This window comes from Corvus moneduloides, chromosome 8, assembly GCF_009650955.1.
Source record: "Corvus moneduloides isolate bCorMon1 chromosome 8, bCorMon1.pri, whole genome shotgun sequence".
In the NCBI taxonomy this organism is placed as follows: domain Eukaryota; kingdom Metazoa; phylum Chordata; class Aves; order Passeriformes; family Corvidae; genus Corvus; species Corvus moneduloides.
This window is the reverse complement of record NC_045483.1, coordinates 15286131-15301523: the sequence shown is the minus strand read 5'-3', so window position 1 is coordinate 15301523 and position 15393 is coordinate 15286131. Positions and strand designations below refer to the sequence as shown.

The window sequence follows — 15393 nt, the reverse complement described above, 5'->3', positions numbered from 1 at the left end:
ATGTCTACCGGTTTTGACATTTTAACCAAAATAAGGTCGTATACTAAAATGCTGGGGGAAATAGGTCTTGGTGGAAATGTTTTTGTGGAAATAGAAATAAATGTTGAATTAAAAATTACAATGTTAAGGAAAACTGTATACCTCTCAGAAAACACTGGCAACATGGACAGTTTTAATTGATTTAATTTGGGAGGGTAAGGGGGTAGTATTAGAGGGAAAACCCTGAAAATCCTTACATATATAGCGGCCATAGAGACAGAAAAAAAGTTACAAACCTTCAAAGTTCACCTAGACAAACATATTTGTTGGATGATGCAATCTAAGCTTATCTTCTTTCTCAGTGTTTTTGATACAACTGTAAATCTGAGAGGCTCAGGTATGCATGATACTCCGGTTGTTAAACACCATTTGCTTGGAAAACAATGTGGGAAATGTGCTAATTCCGTTGATAAGAAATAACACCAAAACCTGAAATCCTATATAAGGTGCTTATTCTCCAGTCATTTGTGTATGTAATTGTAAACATAAAGCAATGGTGAAATTATGCAGTGAAATATATGCTTAAAAGGAAACTCCACTGAACATTTACTAATAATTCTTAGCATTTGTTTTATTTTCTTAGTTATACTGGCTATCAAGATGATATTTTTACAGAATTGTGTGTCACAACCACGGGATCTTACTCCTTTTTGGTAACATTTTTCTTCCAGCTATCTCTTGGCTTTTTTTCCCAGGTGCACTACTTTGCATTTATCTATACAAATTTTTTTCCACTGTAGGAGTTTGCAGTCAACTCATTCTTCCACAAATCTGAGCAGTTCATGACTGTGAAGGCTCAATATTTGAAGCATGTGCTAGAAGAGTTTGCTTAGGAGTACAATTGTCTGGGAGAGTAGTAGAGTTCAGAGGCAGCTACTTTCTGCAGTAGGTTTTCCATCTCTGCCAATGGGCAGTCATACAGATTTTATATTTACTTTGGAGCAGTAACACTTGAAATGGAGTAAGTACCACAGGAATGCAGATGCAGAGCCTGAGATTCTGCATTTTTTTTTCTTTTTTAATTTAAAAAAACATACATGAAAAGTACTATTTTCAGCATTTTCTTTTCATTTATAGCAATTCTTCACCAGGATAATAAATACCAAATTATTTACTTCAGAGGATTGAGAGGATTACTTAGTTAATGTTTAAAAAGCACTTTGAAGATAAAAAGCACTATTGAGCTGCTTAAGACTTACTGAATAGTTAATTATCTAAAGGTCCCATTCTCCCCCCTACAGGTTATTTCTACATAGGGGAGAGTAAACTCTGAGCTCCATATCATGACTTTCAAAGCCAGGCGTTTTAAATCTTATTGGTTTCAAAATTTGGGGGTTTTTTCCAGTGGCCTGAATCTGATTCTTTTGAAGTCAATGGAAAAAGTCCAACACTGAAAAAAAGTCCACTAGAGCATAATGTAGCTGTTCAGAATAAACAAGTTGAAACTATGGTTAGAGCCTGTATCCATATTTACACTTTGTCTTAGTGTGTATATATGTGTATGTATAGATACACATATACACTCACATGTGCATAGGTAGGTATATGGACACACAGCGGATTGTGGGCAAATGAGATATGTTTTTAATTTGGGACTTTAAGCATGTGGGACTAATTTCTTCATGAAAAGAAATTTTTAGAGGGACACACTGACCTTGCTGTGAACTTCCATGGGCAAAATGGATCTCATTGCAACATCTGAACACAAAAGATGTATTCTTTTATAACAGGGGTAGGACAATATTAAGAAGTCTCCATAGATGCCTGCTCTCTGGACCACTCACAGGTGACACAGATACCTCATACAAAGAAATGGAGATGAAGGAAACAGTTTTTGAACTCAACATTCGGAGTCAGCCCTTGTCCATGACAGACTCATTGAAGGTAATTACTAGTCATTCTTCCTTCAGTCTCTTAGCTGTTAGAGCTACCATAAGCAATCAGTGTAAGGTAAATGTTACTCTCTGCTGAGGACAGGAATCTCCCTTTGAACTAGGTAGTCTGGAAAAAACTGTTGCACGCAAATCAGGTCTTGGCTGTAGAAGACATCAGTCCCCCAAACACCAATGCATATATTTAATTTTGCAAATATTAAATACCTCTTGATTCTGATATGACTGATGAGGACTTAGATGTTAAGTATTTCTTAATACTTGCATAATTACAGCCTAAACTTATCAATATATGCCATTTGAGAAAAAGTTGCGAGTTATATATTTAACTGAAGTTCATAATTGATTGCTCCCTGAGACAAAGAACAGTATGTCAACCTGAACTCATTTAAGTTTGACCTTTTAATGTGCTACAGCAGCATACTATCTTATGATTTTAGCTGTGTTGGCTCTTAAATCAGGGTCTAGATGTAAAAAGTCATACTGAATTCTTGAGCTGAATTTTTAACAAGGACAACCCTTAAGTTTTTTGTGATTAATACCAAGAACATGTAGGGATCATTAGAGGAAAGAGTAAAAGAGTGAGAAGAAATTTGATTAGCAAATTGCTTTCTGTATCCCCTATTCTGTTTGCAAACATACACTAATTGGATGACATGAAGCACAGCTAAAGAAGTTATGGATAAAACACAATGCTATGAAAAAAAAAAAAGAGTTGATCTTGCTAGTGTGTAAATCTTCATTTAAAAAAATAATGTTTGGCCCACGTGTGTCAGACATTTCCAAAGTGCAGAGGTATAAGTTTATGACTTTCTGCTTCTAAAATATTCCTCTCCCACAGGATCTCATGAAATATGTGTATGTTTACAGGAAATTGTGGAAATAGTGAGTCATCTTTTCAATAATTAACACAGGATAATTTCTTGAAAAACAAGATCAGCAGGGTTTTTTTATCCGGATTACAAAGAATTTTGGTTAGCTATTTTTTTTGGATATGCTCAAAACAAGGAGAATTTTCAAAGTAGTATCTAAGTGACATTTGCTCTTTGGCAATACACCTTTACCACCAGCTGCTCCAGTTCTCTAAACTGTAGCTGTGTATCTGTCAATAGAATCTTTTAAAACTTCATTTTCTCACTGATGTTCTATTTTCCAAATACTTTTGTATGTAAATGTCGCAAGATGCTCCTAACACATGGAAATAGCTCAGGTTTCTCCAGTTCAGTAGGGTATGGTGTTTTTCATAAATATGATTGGAGCAATTGAAGGCAAGTGCTGGTCAATGGCTTCTAAAAAGTGATCGGAACCTAAATTGTCCATTTTATCCTTAAACACTGCAAAAAGTTATGGAATGATGTCACACTAAATATTATGACTTTGCTGAGTTCAGTGTAAGTAGACAGAGCAACAAATAGGCTGTGTCAGAAAAATTTCACACACATACACACTACTAACCGACCCTAATAACCAGCTCAGTGAGTCAGCACGGTGAAGTCCAGGGTTATGTGACACTCTGATCAGTCTCTGTGCCAAGCCCTTGGGCAGAGGCTCAGCACCAATTCATAAGCAGTTCTATCTCAGGCACTCTGCTTCTACACTTGGCTGTCCACATAGTAACATTCTCCTCAACCCTAGCCTCTAGTACTAAGAGTCTTTATAGCCAAATATTGATGCAATCAGCTCTCAGCATGCCCTTCCATCAGTTTCAGGTACCATTCTCTGTCAGTTTTGATCCATGGTCCACACCAAGGCTCAGATCCTCTTTGTGTGTCAGATGTGGCTCATTATTCTCAGGCCTTGTTTGCAGTGTCCTCTTGACCATGGCTCATTATAGTGAGTCATTCAGGCCTTGGTTAAGGCAAAGCCATGATGTTGCCATGTGAAATGAAGGACATTTTCTATAGCCCTCCACTCAAAGTAAGCATTTATTCCTGTCAGATGGTAGTTTGTGAAATTCTGGGATGGTTTTCTTCTTCATGTTTCTGCATACTAAATCTAAGAGCTGCCTGTGGATGGTCTAGTCCATGATGTAAATTACAAGACCTATTTGGGTTCCTCCAGTTCACATCTGAAACCAGAGCTCCAGGGGGAACAGGAATAACGTATGAGCAATATAGAGGGGATGTAATTTTTCCTTGGCTGCATCTCCTGTTGCAGGAACTGCAAGAAGAAAGGGTATAGAGTCACCAGAACACATAAAATGGAACCCCAGGATATTGTTATAATGATGTAGAAATATAATGAACTCTTTCAAGTATTTCTTATAGGCAGCCCTGTAGAACCTAATGTTATTTTCATAATGAAGAAAATTCAGGAGCTTTATTGCTAAAAAATAGAGCAAGTTCTTGCAAACAGGACATGATGTCCAGCGTAATGAGTATGCTAAATGAATAGCCACAGGATACAGAAATTGTTCTACAAGTCTTCTCCATTAATCTTTTAAGAAAATGAGAATCTGCTACAGCATTGGAATTTTGTTTTGGTACTTTCTAATTTAAAGCTTATTGTAGTCTTCATTTCATTTGGAGCCTGCAAATGGTAGCTAATGAAATTTGACCTCACAGAGAGAGAGTAAAATAAATAATATCAGTACTCATCAATTAAAAAAGCAAAACCTATCAGCACACATTTCAAATGTATGTAAAGAATACATTTCTGAACTGCAGAAGTATTTTAAATTCATGCAGTGACCTGTATGACCTTTTTATCAACATACCCCATATGAATAATGCAGCCATCCCAAATCCATGCCATTAAAAATTGTAATAGTTGTCTGACATGCACAAGCAATGTTACACCAGGGAACTATTTGGCCCAGAGCATTCCATTAAAAGTGAGTTTCAAATGTATATGTTAAAATGAAACATCAGCTATAATGAAAAAGGAAGCAGAACAGAGTGGGCTTTGGGTATTAGTGTGCATTTTCTTTTAGAAAAAATTTTGCCGTGCTTGTACCATACCTAATGCCATTCTGTATTTGAAGTAAAATCAATCCAAGTTTTATTTTGCTTTTAAAATTCTCCTATGAAATATATAAGGCAATCAATGTGCTGTGCTCTAGAGAGATGGTGGTATTATATGAGTTGCTATTGCTATTTAATATTTAGTTTTCAATAAAGTGTTGACTATAGTCCATTGTATTAGCTACCATACAAGTACTGAGGAAAATGTGGCCCCCAATCTAAAGTTCAGCATTTCTGTTTGAATTATGAAGCTTTGGTAAGATTAGAAAGAGACAGGTAAAACACAATAGAGAGGACTGGTTATTATTTGTTCCTCATATATTATCCTGAACATTCAGAGATTGATCAGTCCACCATCTTCGCATTCTTGTATCAGTTCATGTAACAGGATGCCAAACCTTAGGATACCTAAGAAATCATCCTGTTGCAATTAGTGGGGTTTTTTTAAGTGATTCTAAAGACCTTTGACACTACACAGTAGAGTACTGGACATTACACAGCTTTGAAGGATTTTCTTCCTAACACTGCAGAGTTCAGGCCTTCCCTTTAGCAGCGAGGAATTCAGTCATGGTGAGAAGAAGACTGAAAAACTGTTTCTGAGTTTTCTATCAAGCACACAATCTATCTCCACAGACATCCTTGACATGACAAGTGTATTCCAAAGTGTATCAGAGGTAAAGCAACAGTGAATCAATGATAGGAGAAGGTCATTTAAGACTTTAAAAATCCTGAACACACTCTGGGTTGACCGAAGGCTGCAGGTGAAAGTTCTTTTAGTGTATTTATGTAACTTTAGTGGGGCTATTAGTGAGGAAAGTGGTTTTCCCTGACGCCAGAAGCACATGAAAATGTTAAAGCTTCTGTGAAAGTACTGGGAGGTAGACTTATTCCCATAAGACAATACATGTAGCCTTTGGATTCCTACATCTATAAAGCCATTGTGGATAAAATGTACACTGGCATTCCTGAATCTCAAATATTATCGATAAATTTATTCCAGAAAATGAATACCTATATTTATGCACTGCTCCCCACTGTAAGGTGTTTTTTAATAGGAAGCAGCCAATGCTTCAAAACTTGCCAGCTTTCAGGACATTTGTGTTAAAGTTGATGTCTTTGTTCATGTCCTGTGATTACTTTTATGCAACCTCACAGTTGTATGTTAAGACTAAATTTTTAGTCCACTTGTTCGGCATTGACTAAACCAAAATTATTTTTCATTTTCCTGCTTCATTCTTCAAACTGGAACATAATAAACAATTTCTTAGGATTCTGAGAGAAAAGGGCAGATTTTGTATAACAGAACAACACAAATTTTTAATATTTCAGATTAATGTGGTAAACATCAGATTTCAGCCTATAGTTAATTCTGTAACAAAGTGGTAAACAGGGATTTGGAAGAGAAGTACTGAGAGGTCTGTTACTAACATTTTAATAGTGTTGAATTTTCCATCATATGTAATTACTGTATTTGCAAGAGCATTTCCCAACACAGAGAAGGGCTATACTTAGTAAGAGCCAGCCTGTTACCCTGCCTCATTTTTCAGCATTCCTGCTTATCTTGGAGGTCATTTTTAATGACTATGTACAAGTACCTGAAAAATCAGGCACATAAATTAACTACCAATTAAGGTAATAAAAAAAAAAAAAAAAGAAAAGAAAAATGTAATTACTAGTTTCTATACATAAGTCCACTCATTGTCATGTGGGATGGGTGCATGTTTGTCTCGTGCGTGTTTATCACGTAGCAATTACTGAGGCACAAAAGAAAAGTGACGTTTTCATTGTGCCTCAGTCCTGAAACTGCATGCAACATGAAGCAAAAGAACCTGCTCTCAAATTTACATGTCAGTGCTTACTGTTGAAAGAACGATATCACGATTTAATATAGCAAGTGCTTAATTATTTCTGTGTAACATTTCCCCACATTTAATATTACTGTCTGTCTGGAGTGGCTGTTGACCTAGTTTTCAATTAATTGCAGTGAGAATAAAAAAATGCCTTTAAAGCAGTGATTTTTTTTCCACTGGATTACCCATGACAACTGAAATGGTGAATTCATAACTGATAAACTTTGTTGCCACCATCAATAGTGAACTTGATATTATTACACAAAATCTTACAAAACACTAATGGCATCAGAAAATATACAGAATGTGGAGAATATTCTGTGATTCTGTGAACAACCAGTATGCCTCTCCAGTAGATAGCATTTTAATATTTCTTTGAATATTTCACGTAGGTTTAATCTTTGTTCAAAATTTAACTGCTGGAGTAGAACAAAAAGAAGACAACATGGTAGTGACAATGTCCCTTTCATATAACAAGCTTTGGTTCAATTCTTCAGTTATCTTTTATTTTAACTCATTTATCTTAATCTTATTTATCTTAACTCCCACTGAAACCCAGGAGAATCTAAATTCCTCTGTAAATATGATGCCTAGAAGTCAGAACCCTACTCAAAAATATTTAAGACCTAAAACTGAGGTTCTCTGCTGCCTGAGGGGATTCAAGCCCAGTATTCTCAGAGACTGAGCTGGTCCTGCCTACATCCAGAGTCAAAATACCACTCTCCCACATATAGAATTTTGCTACCATCAGATGATATAATGATTTTATAACTGTATTTGTTTCATCAATTTTATTATGGATTCAAGGATTTTAATGCTAATAAGACACACAGATGGAAACTAAAGTCAACAGATGGTAAATACTCCCAAGTACCTGTGACCTCTCTGTTGTGCATCCAAGCATAATTCCTTCTACTTTTTTTTACTTTTTTTAATGTTTTTACTTTTTTCCCCAGAAACAGCTCTCAAAGTAAACATTAAAAGAACAAATGGCTAGCAATTAGGTTGTTGCTGACACGTCAGAATACAAGATGACTGCGTATAATTTAAATAGCATGCAGACTGTAACTTACAACATTAGAGACATTTACTGTATGATTTTTTTCAGCACTGTAATAGCTATGGACTGTATTCAGCACTTGCTGGTAAAATTAGCCTCAGCTAACTGTATGTTATTTGTCTGTCTCTATTTCATTATTCACCACCATTTTTTGTTGATATCTACACTGTTAGCACCGTGTGAATCACCTTAAAGCAATTTAATCAGCCAAGTTCTCCTGTCATTTAATCCTGGTCAATTTAGGCTGCCCTGGTATTAAGTGAATGCATAATGTAGCTCAATGGATGAAAATTAAAGGAGATCATGTTGTGATACAAATTTCACTCTTATTATTTGGATTTCAAGTTGGTTGTGCTTTAGTAGGTTTTCCATCCTGCATAGCTCACTTTGGTGACAAGGGGTAACAATGGCCATAGTAGCTGTTAGTGTGATACAACTCACAGATACCACCCTCTGCTGTCAGACCAGTTATTATTCCCCATAAAACTACTTTTAAGTATGCAAGTGAAGCTTGACAATATTGTCATGGTCAGCCATGGACAGTCCTTTATATGCAAATACATAAGAAATAGTCTGGATTTTTATTAAAAAAAAAATCTGTATTTTTGTTTTTATTCACAGTGTTTTCCATACTGCTGGATAACAGAAGGGCAGAAGACAGAAATATATGAGAAGATCAAGGAAGATGCAACATGGGCTAGAATTCTGTACAGGCTGGTAAAATTATAAGGTCTCATATGATTAAACTTATATGTAAGAATTTATTCGCTAATGTGAGAGGTTTCTGTGAATTTGTTTCCAAAGCTCTCAGTCAGCTTTTGGCATTAGGCAGAGAACCAGCACCTTCATTGCATTTTTGTGATCACATATCAGGGCCCAGGATATTAAAGCAATTTTGTAGGGCTTGCCAGTATCTTTAAGAACTCACTTCTGATAGTTTTTTGTAAACAGGAGAGAAAACTGTCCGTCTAATTTATTTTCACGTCAGTCTTTTTTGCACAGATAATCCTCTCTGCTTAAGGTTTTTGTGATTTTTCTTTTTAATAGTTAATCTTAGCCCTTCTGACCTCTCTGCTCCATATAAATACAAGTGCAAGACTTAATGTTTATTTTCATGACAGGAAGGGCAGAATTCTCTTCACTTAAGAGTGATGATTTTTACCTCTATGCCTTAACATGCATTAGCAAAGAAAATAATGTTTAGAAGGAGAAAAAAGAATGAGGAAGATCTGTATTATGCTATTGATTCTTCAGCTCCAGATGGTACAATACTGCAAATCATGCTAACTCAGATGACAAATCTCAAAAGGAAGCATTTCCTTACCAGTTATGCTTTTTTATAATGCCACAGAGACAGATGTGATGCATACCAAGAACAAGGGTACAGGCCACAGAAACTGGAGTCACAAGTAGATACTGTCCATAATTTCCTCAGGTATCCTCACAGTTTACTAGGAAGTCATTATGTAGCTAGAAGCAGAAAGGCACTTGCTTCTCCCCAGTGCCTTTTCTGTTTGACAGTTCCTAGAAGGGGAAATCTGGTGTCTGAATAACACATCTAGGATAAGGTTTATTGCAGTTATCCATGAGCACTATCAAAATACAAGATATCTGTAGGTTTCGAAAGATGTATTGCATGTAGAAGCTGATTTGTATCTTACGCACATAAATTTAAAGATAAATGATGCTTCTCCCCTACGTGGAAAAGACTTTGGAAACTTTGGAGCTGCAGTTACTGGAGCTGCCATCCTTCACTCTGAAGGCAGCTAAATGAAGTCACATGTCTAACAATACAGATATACTGCTGAGAAGCAGCCAGAGTGAGAAGAGAGTTTGCTGACAGGAAATGAATAGCAGGAGAAGGGTAAAAAATCCCAGGCTGCACTAATGGTCCTCAAATAATCTTGTGTGAAGCAGAAACACTGTAAGTTAGAATTTTGAACTTTGAGGTTTTTTAGCTGTACAATATTAGAAAACTTTAGAGCATTTTGTGGAAAGCAATAGAGGTGTTCCATAACTGATCTTTTAAAAAAAATTATAACGTTGGATTCTTCTTACACAAAATGCTTCAGATTTTATATCCACACTTTTACATTTTATATTTTGAAATTTCAATTCAACAAAACCAAGTAATATCAAAACAGCCAAGTATTTTAAACATTATGTATATCAAAATCAAAACGCATTTTTGTCTCTGAAAAGAGCACATTTGGGGAAGGATAAAAATGCAAATATTTTCATCAGTTTTTCCCAGAATTGAGAGAAAATGTATTTTTTATGTCTGCATAGACACAGTCTTATTCCAGTCTTATGTGTTTATGTGACCAGATCAGCTTTGGAGGTTATAATGTTGTCAGAATATATATACACACACAGAATACTTGAGCACCAATATATATAACTGCCATGACTTTATCATCAGATACCTTTTCTACTCCTTCCACCATATACAGATTTTTATCAGAAGATTTTTTATTCCTTTTTAGTTCATTGGTAGAAGTACTGAGTAGCTTCAGGATTTATACTGACATCAAGAATGTCATCAGAAAGGTGTTTTTCTAGTCCTTCAATTAGTAACTTTTTTCTATTTAGTGTAAGTGCATCTGTTCAGTTATTTTTATCAAATTCTGTTGAAGAATGAAATCACTTTGACAAGACAGAATATATTGTACATTTGCTACCTCATCTCTAGCAATTCCACATTTTTTATGTGAAAATGTCTTCTTTTCCCTCCTAATATGATACAATCTAATATATAATGTAATACAATTAAAATACCATCCCTATTTTCCTTTGTTCAGCCATACATTTTCCTAATGTCTTATCAGTAAACTCCAAGTTGGTTTCTACTGCTAGTAAACATTTTCTTTTCCTATTTCTGATATATTGACTTACATTAAAAATTGCTGCTTTCAGGTACCATGAACTTTCATCAAAACTGAAGCCATAGTTAAAGGAACTATTTCTGTGTTGATTATTTTGGCCTTCCACTATCTTATGTTACGGATCTTGTAATTTAATAAATTTTCACTGACTTGTTCTGTGTAGTCGCTTCATGAATAATTTCCAGCATCTTAGGAAAGTTGCCACCAAGGATGTAAAAGCATGGATTAGACAGCCTTCTTTCCCACATCAACCCTGCCCAACACAGCGTGGTTTCTCTGTCACATGGCAGGGGAGAAGCTGCATCCTGTTCTTTGTCTTGTTTTTAATAAAACCAGATGATGATAATTATTCCCCAGGCAACCATTTGATTACTATCTTGAGAGTAATCCATTTTAATCCATGATTTTGAGGGCCAAAATGGTTACGTGTTGGGTAAAGTTTTGTTGGTTTTTGTTTGTTTGTTTGTGGTGTTTGTTGTTGTTTGTTTGTTTTAAATATTTTGTTTTAAATATTTCTTTATCACCACATACACAAAACTTCAAATGTATAGCTTCTATGTTATGTAAAAACAGTTTTTCTTCCGTATTGGAACACATTATTGACATGCATTTCGAAAGAAACTCATCTGACTTTCTGATCTGATAGTCTGTAACAGATTCCTACTTTGGCATTGTTAACATTTTCATCTAGATGCATGCAAAGCCTGTACTTCTGATTTACCAGGACTTCTAAAAGAGAGAGATGTAGAACGCTGAATACATACAACATCTTTTAAGTGGTCTATCTTTTTTCAATATGCAATAACCAGCTATATTAGTGTTGAAGCCATGAATCATCACATCAAGTCTCAGGAATGCCAGTTATGTTCAATTTCTTTTCCACAATGAGAATTTCTCATTCCTTTTATTATGGAGTTATTGTGAATTCTCTTAGGATTTGTATATAAGTGACTGAAAAAGGTGGTCTTTTACTTTGTGGGTTTTGGGATTTTTTCACATCAGTTCAGTTTATTGATGAGGGTGCAGATTTAAATCTAGTACAGTGATAACCAAGCTAGCTGTAAACGAGCTATCTTGGGTGTCAACAGCTACTAAGTTGCTGCAGCATAAAATTCAGCTTAGGCTAGTATACTCAGATATTGTCTGAGCTCACCTGAAATTGGGATTGTATTCTGTTTGCCTCCTTACTTCATAACATTGCTTATTTAGTTCCTTCTCATCTGGTTGAATCATCTCACAAGAATGTGACCCACAAACTTGTTCTTTGTGCTTCACACTAGTTTCCCAATTAACAGTAAAATTTCCATACTTTCACTGCTAGAAAATCTTTCCCAATGTGGGATACATATCCTCTCCCCTTCATGATGTAATTTTCAAAGACATTTCAATTACTTATAGTTCAGATCAGTTCAGAAACCTCTGAAGATGGGGATTCCCAGCACTGATAGGTCACTAAAACAGTGAAAGGGACCAGGGTTTATGAAACAATGCAACAATGCATTGATGTGCAGTGATATTTGGAAATCATGCACTAACCTTTTAAAAAATGTACACAGGGCTTAAAACAAAACAAGCAAAAAATCTAAAGTCTCTCACACTTAGACCTTCTCTTGAAATGTATATCACATTTTTCCTGTTACAACATTCACTTCCAAAGCTCTCTAACGGCTTCATTCTCATTTTAAACAAGAGGGACAGATGGTACTTGCCCTGAGGCCAAACATACCTTCTATGTCTTGTCACTTCTTTGGTTTTAATGTGCCTTTTAAGAGAATGATACCTTTTTCAAAGCAGCAGCAAAGACATTAATGCATTTTTCAAAGCCCCTCAGTTCCTGTAATTTACCCTTTGCTTTTCACTATCTTTATGGGTAGACTGATGGTCAATGTGCCCACTTCATGGCGATCTCTTTCACTTTTCATTCACATCTCATTAGTAGGGTAGGAAAGGCAGTGAATTTGTTTTCTCAGTGTAGTTGAAATAATTATCAACCTACTCTGATGCCAAAAATAAGTGAAGCAATTCAGAATCAATTATGTTGCAGAAGACTTCTGAGATCATCAAGTCACACCTATGACTGAACGTCATCTTGTCAATTAGACCATGGCATTATGTGACATGTCCGGTCTCAAACACCTCCAGGGGCAGTGACTCCGCACCTCCCCGCTGTCCATACCAATGTTTAATCACCCTTTCTGTGATGAAATTCCTAAATTCCTCCTGCTGTCCACCTAAATCTCCCCTGGCGCAGCTTGAGGCCATTTTTCCTCATCCTATCATTAGTTGCCTGGGAGAAGAGGCCAACTCTGCAAAAGGAACTCTCATATTCTGACAAGAACCATAAAAAAAAATACTTGATATGTTCTGTTTACTTTGTTGTGCAATTAAGACCATACAGGATGGCAAAGGGAAACTGATCTCAAACAGCACTTGATATTCCTCACTCATAATTATTTCATTGTTCTGAAAACTTCACTATCTTCCTATCAATCCTCCAGCCCTATGCATCAAGTTTTAAAGGGTATCCTCAGGTACAGTTTAGAGTTTCAGCTGCAATTGCTCTGGTGTTGTCTGCAGTGTCCAGTTCTAAGATAGTCCATGTCTGCTATCATATTTTCAGCCAGTGCCATCATGTTTTTCTTTCCCTAGCTGTCCTATACAAAACCCACTGAAGTCAGTGGAAGGGTTGTAATCGTCTTTGGTGGGTTTTCATTGTCCACAGCCAGTCTCTCCTCTCGCTATGGGCCTGTATTAGAAAAACTGAGTTATTCTAATACAAAGAAATACCTTGGAAACAAAACAGAGAAATATCTGTGGTCAAATACTACAAAAGCTTATTTGACCAGTACTGCATATTCTCAATCAAAAAACTGTTTTCACTCTGAAGACCTACCAGTTTACCAGACAAGCAAATGAAGGCAGTGGATTAATTTATTATTCGTACAATGGTTTATGCTAATTTAAATCCACTTTATTGGTGCCTTTTGCTCAAGTTCAGAGGAGAAATAAAAAGTTTTGAAGAATAATGATTAGTTTCTTATATTATCTGTTTCTCTTTAGAGTTCTAGTAAGCCAAAGTAAAAGACGTTATTGAAATAAAGCTCAATCAGAAGAAAGCATTGGATTGCCTTGCCCTGTCCAGGCAGGTAAAGGGCCCTGGAGATCTTGCAACACCAAGTTCACCAAGGTGAGTTTAGTTCTGTGGCATTTTTCTCTGGACTAAACTTGATTGGCTCTTGAGGCAACATATTTTTGTATTTTAAAGCATTTAGAACTTTTTTTAGATACTTGGGAATGCATGATTTTTAACTCTACTATTGTTTTTTAAGACCCTCAAAGGTCACATCTATTTTGCAGTCAGAGCAACTCTGCAGGGAATCTTATCTCTGACATATGCCAAATTTTGCAGAATCTCAGCCATCTAATTGCACATCATGTACAGTGACTTTTAAGAAGTGTTTTTAGAGCTTCAAGACTGCTATTAACCTTTAAAAAGTACTCAATCCATTTGTTGTGTCACTGCCTATCACCTGTTTAATTTTGGTCGTGTATGATTGTTAAGTTAGAAAATACATATAAAAAAAGAAACAACCAACAAACACCAAAACACCAAACAAACAAAAAAACCACCAACACAACCCCCCTGCTTGACTAATTCCTTTGTGTGGTCAGAAAAATCTGCACCACCCATATTCAGGTGAATATTGAGGAGAATATCTCCTCTCTAAACAATCATGTTTTATGGCTCATACAAGGCACATCTCTGGCTTAATTGCAATGCCATCTTTTACGTGAATTTCAAAGATATTAGCCCCTTCATGTAGTATTTCTTTAGAAACCTCTTGCATGGCCTCTTCTAGTGCTGAATATTAACTTGTAGGACCAAATTTTATATGAAGATTCAAGCTATCATATTGATTTTGTCTCTGTGTATAAAGTGCTGAAATATACATTTAGTTCTGAAGAATCTTCACTGGGACTAAAAGGAGTACACAGTAGATATTGAAATTCAGTGGCAACTGAGTTCTTCATTCACAGAATTATATGTAAAGGTCTCTGCCAGTATCTTTCCTGTGCTTTTGATAAATTCAGGAATTGAACTTCAAAATGTGACAAGGTCTTATTACTGCAATTTATACTTTTAGGAAAATTGAACATGCATATACATTTTATTTGTATAAAATAATAACAAGGAGTTGATAAACTACTACATTTTCCAACTTGTTTAAACTGGCTTCCTTTTTGCCCAGTTTCTGCAAAACTGAAATTACTGTAGATTTCAAGCATTGAATCATTCCTCTTTATACTAGAGGTCAGTGCTTGAGACAGATTCCTTAACCTAAAACTTGCCTATCAAAAATTATAGACTCCTCCAAATTCATGAAATCAAGAAAAGTTTACATGGAATATGATTGAAAAAACTGATCCCAGCCACAATATGAAGACTTTGTATTTAAAACAAAGGAAAGATGGATGTATCATTTGGGTTACTCGTACCCCAAACAACTCAACAGAAACATCTGCCAGAATTAGCATCTAAGAAACTTGCATGGCTCAAATAAGAATGTTTTATCTACATTAATGTTTCCTTAGCTTTGTGCATGACAATCAGTCAAACCAGATTTTTTGGGGTTTTTGTCCATCATGGATAGACAGATTTTTTTTTAAAATTCTGTATTTAACAGGAATAGAAATATTTCAAGT

General features: G+C 35.7%; 1 long non-coding RNA gene across 1 annotated transcript; it reads left to right on the top strand.

The window, feature by feature from the left end:
• Nucleotides 1-1774: 1774 nt before the first annotated feature.
• Nucleotides 1775-14219, top strand: LOC116447725. The gene is made up of 3 exons (XR_004241672.1): nt 1775-1923; nt 8426-8534; nt 13750-14219. It is a non-coding gene; the product is annotated as an uncharacterized LOC116447725 (long non-coding RNA).
• The last annotated feature ends 1174 nt before the right edge of the window (nt 14220-15393 follow it).